The following is an 8,680-nucleotide window of genomic DNA, read 5'->3' as shown; positions in this document are numbered from 1 at the left end:
TAGGTATTTCAAACAAGCCAGGCACCAGTGGCTCACTCCTATAATCCTAGATACTCAGGAGGCTGAGATCTAAGAATTACGGATCAAAGCTAGCCTTGGCAAAGAAAGAGTCTCATGACTCTTATCTCTAATTAACCACTAGAAAACCAGAAGTGGAGCTGTGACTCAAAGTGGTAGAGTACTACTAGCCTTCAGCAGGAAAGCTCAGGGACATTGCCAGCTCCTGAGTTCTCGAGCCCATGACTGATCAAAAAAAAAAAAGCTGATTTAGCAGATCTAAATTTCATGGTAAACAAATATCTTTCCTAATCCTCATATGTAGGTAAGAGGAGTAAATTTAAAAACCTCTCATTCAGTATTAAGCATTCTCCATATTTTATTTTATTTTATTTTATTTTATTTTATTTTATTTTATGATCGGTCGTGGGACTTGAATTCTGGGCTTGGGTGCTGTCCCTGCGCTCTTCAGCTCAAGGCAAGCGCTCTACCGCTTGAGCCACAGTGCCACTTCTGGTTTCCTAGTGGTTTATTGGAGATAAGAGTCTCACTGAGGGCTGGGAAGGTGGCTCAGTTGTAGAGCGCTTGCCTTGCATGCATGAGGCCCTGGGTTCGATTCCTTAGCACCACATAAGCAGAAAAATAAAAAGCTGGAAGTGGCACTGTGGCTCAAGTGGTAGAGCACTAGCCTTGAGCTGAAGAGCTGAGGGACAGCACCCAGGCCCAGAGTTCAGGCCCCACGACCAGACCAAAAAAAAAAAAAGAGTCTCACTGACTTTCCTGCCCGTGGAACCGTGATCCTCAGATCTCAGCCTCCCAAGTAGCTAGGATTACAGGCGTGAGCCACCGGCGCCTGGCACATTCTCCATATAACACTGGTATTTATGCATATGTACAAAATAGTTAAAGTAAATGTCTTTCTTAAATGGTTAAAAACAATTTGATTTTATCACTGAATTCAGTGATAAAATAATTCAGTGAATTCACTGAAGTATATTTTAGTGCCAAAACAAATCAAATGAATAAAGGTAGACAGAAATTTCACACAAAAATTGTTTTTGTGCTAGGGAAAATTTCATCATTTCTGTGGTCTCTGGATCACAATCATTGTGAAAGGGCAAAGATGGGTGTGTGTGTGTGTGTGTACTGCCCTGGGGCTTGAACTCAGTGCTGCTCAAGGCTAATGCTCTACCACTTGAGCCACAGCTCCACTTCTGGCTTTTTTATGGTAGTTTATTGCCTACTGGGCTGGCTTTGACCCATAATCCTCAGATCTCAGCCTCCTGAATAGTTACAATTACAGGCATGAGCTACCAGTGGCTTAATATGTCAGCCATCTGGGGCTGACCAAATGGAATTTGTATATCCTAAGTGGTTAAAGTAAAGAGGCCTGTTAAGATGGAAAGAAGGAAGTTGCATCAATAACTGAACCCTTGCTCATTCTCAATCCTGGTGCTGTGGCAGCAGAATGCATTCATGGTTTACACATTACTCCTCAGGATGAACAGTATGAACACAGCATTAGTGTCCAGGTATCATAGACAAGAATTGCATCTGATCTATCCTCTGTCCAATTCCTTTGCTGGGTAACTCAGGTGGCTAGATGTTACTAGAAACAGGAAGAACATTGAAAATCAACAGAAACCTAGAACATCCAGCCCTCTTAAAATATATTGCTTGTTTTTTTTCCTCAAAAATCTAGAGTCTACCTTTCTGGGCTGCCTATTCTCCTGCAGAGGCTGGAGTGACGAGACAGATGACTTACATGTGTTCATTTGCTCCTAAGACTACTTGGGAAAATGAATGGAGCTGCTTTCCCAGCACTGGGAGAAGCAGACTATCAAAGAGGTCAGAAGCATACTAATACCAGCTCTCCCACCTTTTGTTACCAATTTCCTTTTTTTTCTTTTTCTTTTGTACCAGTCCCCAGAATTGAACTCAGGTGCAACGGAAGACTTAAGGTAGGAGGAGTGGCATGGAGTAACCAGCATTGTGGGGGGAAAAGTTGGCTTTTAAGGCTATCAAGTCAGGCACCAGTGGCTCACACCTGTAATCCTAGCTAGCTACTCAGGAGGCTGAGATCTGAGCTTCTATATTGGTTAACCACCAGAAAAACAAGTGGTGCTGCGGAAAAAAGTTGTTGAGCACTAGCCTTGAGTAAAAGAGCTCAGGATCGGTGCCCAGGCCCTCAATCCAAACCGCACAATCAACAACAAAAAAATTTTAAAGTCTGTCAAGAAAATGAACACTAAGATTAGTGAAGATGCAAGTTAGCTGTAGCACAGGGATAAGGACAGACATCAAATATGAGGAAGGAAGGAAGTATAATGGTCAAACACCAAGAAATTTTGTATTTCTCTTAAATCCACTTCAGAGTCTTCATAGACAGATTGACAGATGTTTTGAAAACAAAACCTTGCTGTGATGATTTCCCAAAGAGTAAGAAATTTGTGTTATTTTAAAAAGTTATTCTAGGGGCTAGGAAGGTGGCTCAGTGGTAGAGCGTTTGCCTTGCATGCATGAGGCCCTGGGTTCGATTCTTCAGCAAAAAGAAAAAAGCCAGAAGTGGTGCTGTAGCTCAAGTGGCAGAGCGCTAGCCTTGAGCTGAAGAGCTGAGGGACAGCGCTCAGGCCCAAAGTTCAGGCCCCATGACCAGACCCCCCCCCCCCACACACCCAAAAAAAAAAAGTTATTCTATATAAAATGGGAAAACAGCTTTTCTGATCAGTATTTGCTTTGAATATCTTTTTTTTGTTAGATTTAGAATTCCATTTTATAACTGCTATCAACAATGCATAATATAGTCCAATGTTCCTAGCATGACTGGAGGGAAAGACATATGAATGCTTAAATTGATATAAAATATACAAGATTGCATAATTGAACAACCAGTAAAAACAATCTGGGAATTTGACAGTAACATTGAAATTTTCAAACTTGCTAAAATTATTTTGAAGCATTCTAATTCTGAAAAATAAGTTGTTTATATTATATATGTGTGTGTGCGTGTACAGTAAATACATTAATAACTACTAGTTAGAATCAGGTTTCATAGGCAAAGGAAATGCCAGTTTGGGTAATCAAGCTGCCAGGTAAGAAAACCAAAACAAACAAACAAAAATATATATGTAGCAATTGAATACTTAAATATTGACTCTGTGCATGCATGTTTAATGGGGCTTGAATTTAGGGCCTGTTCACTGTCCCTTAAGGTTTTTCACTCAAGGTTAGCATTCTCTCACTTGAGCCACAGTTCCACTTCTGGCTTTTTGGTGATTAATTGGAGATTAGGAGTCTCAGACTTCCTGCCTGAGCTGGCTTCAAACTGCTATCCTTAGATCTGAGCCTGCTGAATAGCTAGGATTACAAGAATGAGCCACCAACACCTAGAAATACTGATAGTTTTACTATCATTTATAAAGTGTCAAAATAACAGTCCATTGATTTTGCAGATTTAAGGATATAAATTATTTCTTTGTGTCTATAAAATGGCAATAAAAGTATTCTACCATAACAATTTGCTGATATAAACACTGAATTATATACATTTTTTACTTATTTATTTTATTGGTACTGGCATTTGAACTAGAACCTTGACCTTTCTAGGGAGGCTCTCTACCACTTTACCCACACTCCAGCCCCTTCTCTTTTTTCCCCCCTTCAGTTAACTTTTGGATAGGATCTTCAATTTTTGCTCATGCAAGCCTTAAACCATGATCCTCCTACCTCCGCTTCCCACATAACATAGGCTAACATGCCTGGCTTGTTTGTTGAGATGGGGGTCTATCAACATTTTTCCCAGATTGGCCTTGAATCACAATCCTCCCAGTTTGTCTCCAGATTAGCTGAGATTACAAGCATGCTTCACCATGATCAGGCACTTTTTCTGTATTTTGCTGTATACTTGCTGCTCACACCTACAATCCTAGCTTCTTGGGGAGCTGAGAACAGGAAGACTGTGGTTCAAGGCTAGCCAGAGTAGAAAACTTTACAAGATGCCTAGGCATATATTGAATGCCTATTATTCTAACTATGTGGAAGGTTGAGATCAGAAAGATTGTCATTCCAAGTCAGCTTGGGCAGGAAAATTAGAGACTGAGACTTTTGTCTCCTCTGAGGGAAGCTGGATGCTCTGGTGTCTGCTTGCAGTCCCAGTGGTGACTGGAAGCCTAAAAGTAGACTGACTGCGGCTAAGGTGTGTACCCACACAAGAAGGTAGATCTTATCCTAACAAAATACGTAAAACCCAGTAGATGTATAGGCTACCAATATTCCACTAAGTACAAAACCTGAGTTTCCCTAGATCACCCTGCCTCTCCACACAAAAGGTGAGTTAAGAGTTAAGTGCTGAGATGAAATCCATGTTTAGGAGTCAACTGTCAAAATAGTGTATGCCTGTAATCCTAGCTACCAGGATGTTCACAAATTCCAGGGCAAGACCCTGGAATTCATAGCAAGACCCTGGGTTCAACCCCCAGCACATACACAAAAAGAAGACAACTGTAATATAATACTTAATTCAGTGTGTTAAACATTGTTAATAACTTGTACTTCATTGTTTATGGAATGTCAAAAGAAAGTACACATACAGGTTCTTTTGTTTCTAAAACTGAAATCTTAGATTTTCTATCTAAAAATCTGTTGAGTCCACAAGGGAACCCAGGTATAGAAGGCTGACTAAATAAATACTTTGTTGTATGTGTTACTCCAAGTATGCTAGGCAAGCAGTCTACCACCGAGTCACACACACCCCAAGTCCTACAAACCCTTTTATCATGCACAAGAATGCTGTTTTTATGAGTCACAAAATGCGTGTGAAAATGTTTCTCCTGCCAGGTGCTAGTGGCTCACACATGCAATCCTAGTTACTCAGGAGGCTGAGATATGAGGATCTCAGTTTGGAGCCAGCCAGGGCAGACAAATCTAAGAGACAGCCCCAATTAACTAACTACAGCTGGCTGTATGGCTTAAGTGATTGAATGCTAGCTGTGAGTGTAAAAGCCTAAGAACCAGTACAAAAAAAAAGTCTTCCCCTAAATATGAGCAATGTTATATTTATTTAAATGGCACTTGTTAATACTAAAATACTGTCTCTGTTCAGTTTAGCATGGTTTGCCGTTAAAATTAATTTCAATTTAGTATGTATGATTTTATTACTTTAGTAAATATATCATTGTTACTTTAATAATATATAAACACATACATTAAAGAGATTACTATTTTCATAAAGGATTTGTAATGAGTAAAAGTAAATGTTAGGAATCACTTATATAATTGTATTGTGTTACAATGTTAAAAAAAATCATAATCTAACCAAGTATTGGTGGTGCACACATAACCCTAGCTACTTCAGAAATTAAGATTGGGAGGATCTTGGTTCCAAATCAGAAAAGCAGAAGTCGTCTCAACTGAGAGCTGGGCACACTGGTATGTGCCTGCCATCCCAACTATGACTGGAAGCCTAAAATTGCTGGCTGGAGACCCATGGGATCAGGAGGCTGGACTCTATCTCAAAAATAATCACAGTGCGAAAAAAGGGCTAGGGGTGTGTCACAGCACAAGTGCCTTCCTGGCAAGTAGTAGGCCAAGTTCAAACCTTAGTGCTCCCAAAGGAAAGAAAAACCACAATCCAGACAGTTTAAGTACCTAGTGGGAAGATATGCAGCCAGTTAATGATGGGGCTAGGCAACAGGCCTCAGCAATAAAAGACTGCAGAGAATTGATTGTTAAGAGTTCCAGAGAAAATTCAGGAGCATGTCAAACAAGTCTGTGCATAAGATATAAACAACGCGCCTGAAACTAATGCTAATTATGTCAACAGTTTCAGGGGTGAGCAATACTTTTTAAATATATGTCCACTATATTTCACCTTTTTAAAAAGTCATCTTCAAAACAGCCCATAGCGTTTGTTATCCCAGGGTTGGTAGATTTTTTAAAGGGAAAGGTAGGTGAAATTCTGAAACTGAAATCCATGTTTCTGTTTAAAATTAAAAATATGAAGTCATCTTAATATAAAACATCCAATTCTAGCCCTCCTTGAACAAATGAAAATGTAGTAGAGACAATTTGTTTACCGTACATTGAAGTACTGACTACTGCCAGCATCCAGGTTAGTAGCTCTTCACTGCATCACTGCTAACCTGTAATGTTCTGACTTCCCTGAGAAGATCCAGAATCTTGATCAAGGAAGTGGAGTACCTTGAACAAATGGAGCTACTTCCATGACATCAAGTTTAGTAGATCCCTAATCATTAGCCAAATCATACAAGTGATAGAATAGTTTTAATACATTTTCTAATTACAATTAGCTGATGTTTTCACAGTGCAAACAAAGTAAAGATTATTCTTTAAGGAACTTGGACTCCAGATGTGGATCCCATTTGTGAAGCTTCCCACATTTCTAGTCATCTAGGAAGCCTGTAGAAGTCTCTGAGGGGGGAGCGAGGGGGAGGAAACCCTGTTTACACACTATAACTGTGTTAGATATGGAGAGAACGTGAAACAGAAGTTCTGTGAATGTTTGCATTTCTAAATGAAAATAAATGCAAATAGAAGTATTTAAGTGATGTTAAATACTTCCATTTTCTTTTAAAAAGTGGGTATGAAACACTAAAATGAAACTCATTTCAAGGTTAAAGGATTAGTACAAGCCATTTAAACATCTGATCAATCTACTAGCAAAAGATTACTAATTGGTTCCACAAACATGAGTATAATAAGACCTGACTCCTGGCCCAGGAAGAGCATCAGTAGCTCAGCATTCTTTGCCCAAAGCATTCCTATGCTGTGTCCACTTAGACACTTCGTGATTTGTGAAAAAGTGCAAATACTACATTGAAAATATTGTGTACCTTTCTGTGATGCTATCCAATTAATAAACTAAACTCTCAATTTGATTTCCTGATATGTTCCTTGGAGGACTTTTCTCTGTTTCAAGCAATGCTAAAGAAGATCTTTATTAACTCTCTTAAATTGCAATTTAGTAGGATAAAATATCCTAAGAAATTTACTATCGGACATAGGAGTACTCGTTATTTTGCTTACAATGTTGGTCACAAGAAAAAGGTTCACTTGTTTTCAATTATTTTATCCTTCATTTGGCAATTAGCCATCTTCCTTTTAGTTCATTCACTGGTGGATAAATATGAATAAGTATGTGTGAAGCATAGTGCTGGGAGATAAGGCTGCAGAAACGTCTATGTTTGGGGCAGCTCAGTTTGTAATGGGAAAGCCAGACAGATAGGTAATTAGAGTAAGATACTAAATGAGAGGATATGGCCCCCAGGAGGATACAGTAATCATATGTCAGATGCTAATTCTAACCCTTTTCAAGATCTAGACTCTGAGTAAAGTCGATTCTTTTTATAAAAAAAAAAAAAAAAAAGCTCATCAAAAGACTAAGTTAGCCCTTGCTAGCTTTTTGCACTATTCTAAACTTACTTTCTCTTGCCCCCAGTTTTTTACAGTATTTTGATATTAACATTCTTTACTCTGACCCTATTTTTTTGTCTTTCATAATCTTTGTTGTTGTTGTTGTTGGTTGTGGGGCATGAACGCTGATCCTCAGCTCTTCAGCTCAAGGCTAGCACTCTACCACTCAGGCCACAGCACCACTTCTAGCTTTTTCTGCTTATGTGGTGCTGAGGAATCGAACCCAGGGCCTCATGCATACAAGGCAAGCACTCTACCATTGAGCCACCTTCCCAACCCTTTCATAATCTTAACAGGCTTCAGTTATCACAAGGGTAACCCTTTTCCTTGCTAAGCCTATGTGCCATAGATGTGATGAATTCATATATTGCAAGGCTTTTAGCAAAGCTGTTACAAAATTTGAGTAACCTGCCGGGCGCTGGTGGCTCACGACTGAAATCAGGAGGCTGAGCTCTGAGGATCATGGTTCAAAGCCAGCCACGGCAGGAAAGCCTATGAGACTCTTAGGTCCAATAAACCACTCAGAAAACCGGAAGTGGTGCTGTGGCTCAAGTGGTAGAGCGCTAGCCTTGAGCTGAAGAGCGCAGGGACAGCGCCCAGGCCCAGAGTTCAGGCCCCACAACTGACAAAAATAATAAAATAAAATAAAAATAAAAGGAAAAATTTGAGTAACCTTAACATGAAAGCATTCGAAGCTTACTGAGCTGTCTCCAACCAAAAGCATTTGTCTCATTTTCCCCCCTGAGAATTGGACACTTAGAATTGACATTTAGTTACTGATGCTGGGTCCTGGGACTTGAACTCAGAGCCTTGCTCTTGCTTGACTTTTTCCACTCAAGGATAGCATCCCAAGAGCCACAGCTCCGCTTCCAGCTTTTAGCTGTTTATTTGGATATAAGGGTCTCACCGACCTTACCTGCTCAGGGGGGCCTCGAGCCTCGAGCTTCAGATGTCAGCCTCGCCATCAGCTCTGACCACAGGCGTGAGCCGCCGGCACCTCGCACAACCAGGATTATTTCTGACCTGTGAGGTCAGTTGCTAACGGCTAGGAGGCCCCCTTAAAGTTTTCAAACCAGTGAGTTAGCAGACCGCGGGCGAACACGCCCCACGTGCTGCGAGACCCCGGATCTGGGCGGCGAGCGGCTGCGGCCCGGGCTCCACACCCGCCCGGCCGGCCTGTGGAGGCCGCGGCCCCTTCCACTCACCGACGCGGGGGGCGAGGTCTCACAATCCCGGCGGCCCGGTCCCTTTA

The sequence above is a fragment of the Dipodomys spectabilis genome, unplaced genomic scaffold, assembly GCF_019054845.1.
Source record: "Dipodomys spectabilis isolate Male_0828 unplaced genomic scaffold, ASM1905484v1 ptg000373l, whole genome shotgun sequence".
Taxonomy (NCBI): domain Eukaryota; kingdom Metazoa; phylum Chordata; class Mammalia; order Rodentia; family Heteromyidae; genus Dipodomys; species Dipodomys spectabilis.
Note: the sequence above shows the minus strand (reverse complement) of the source record.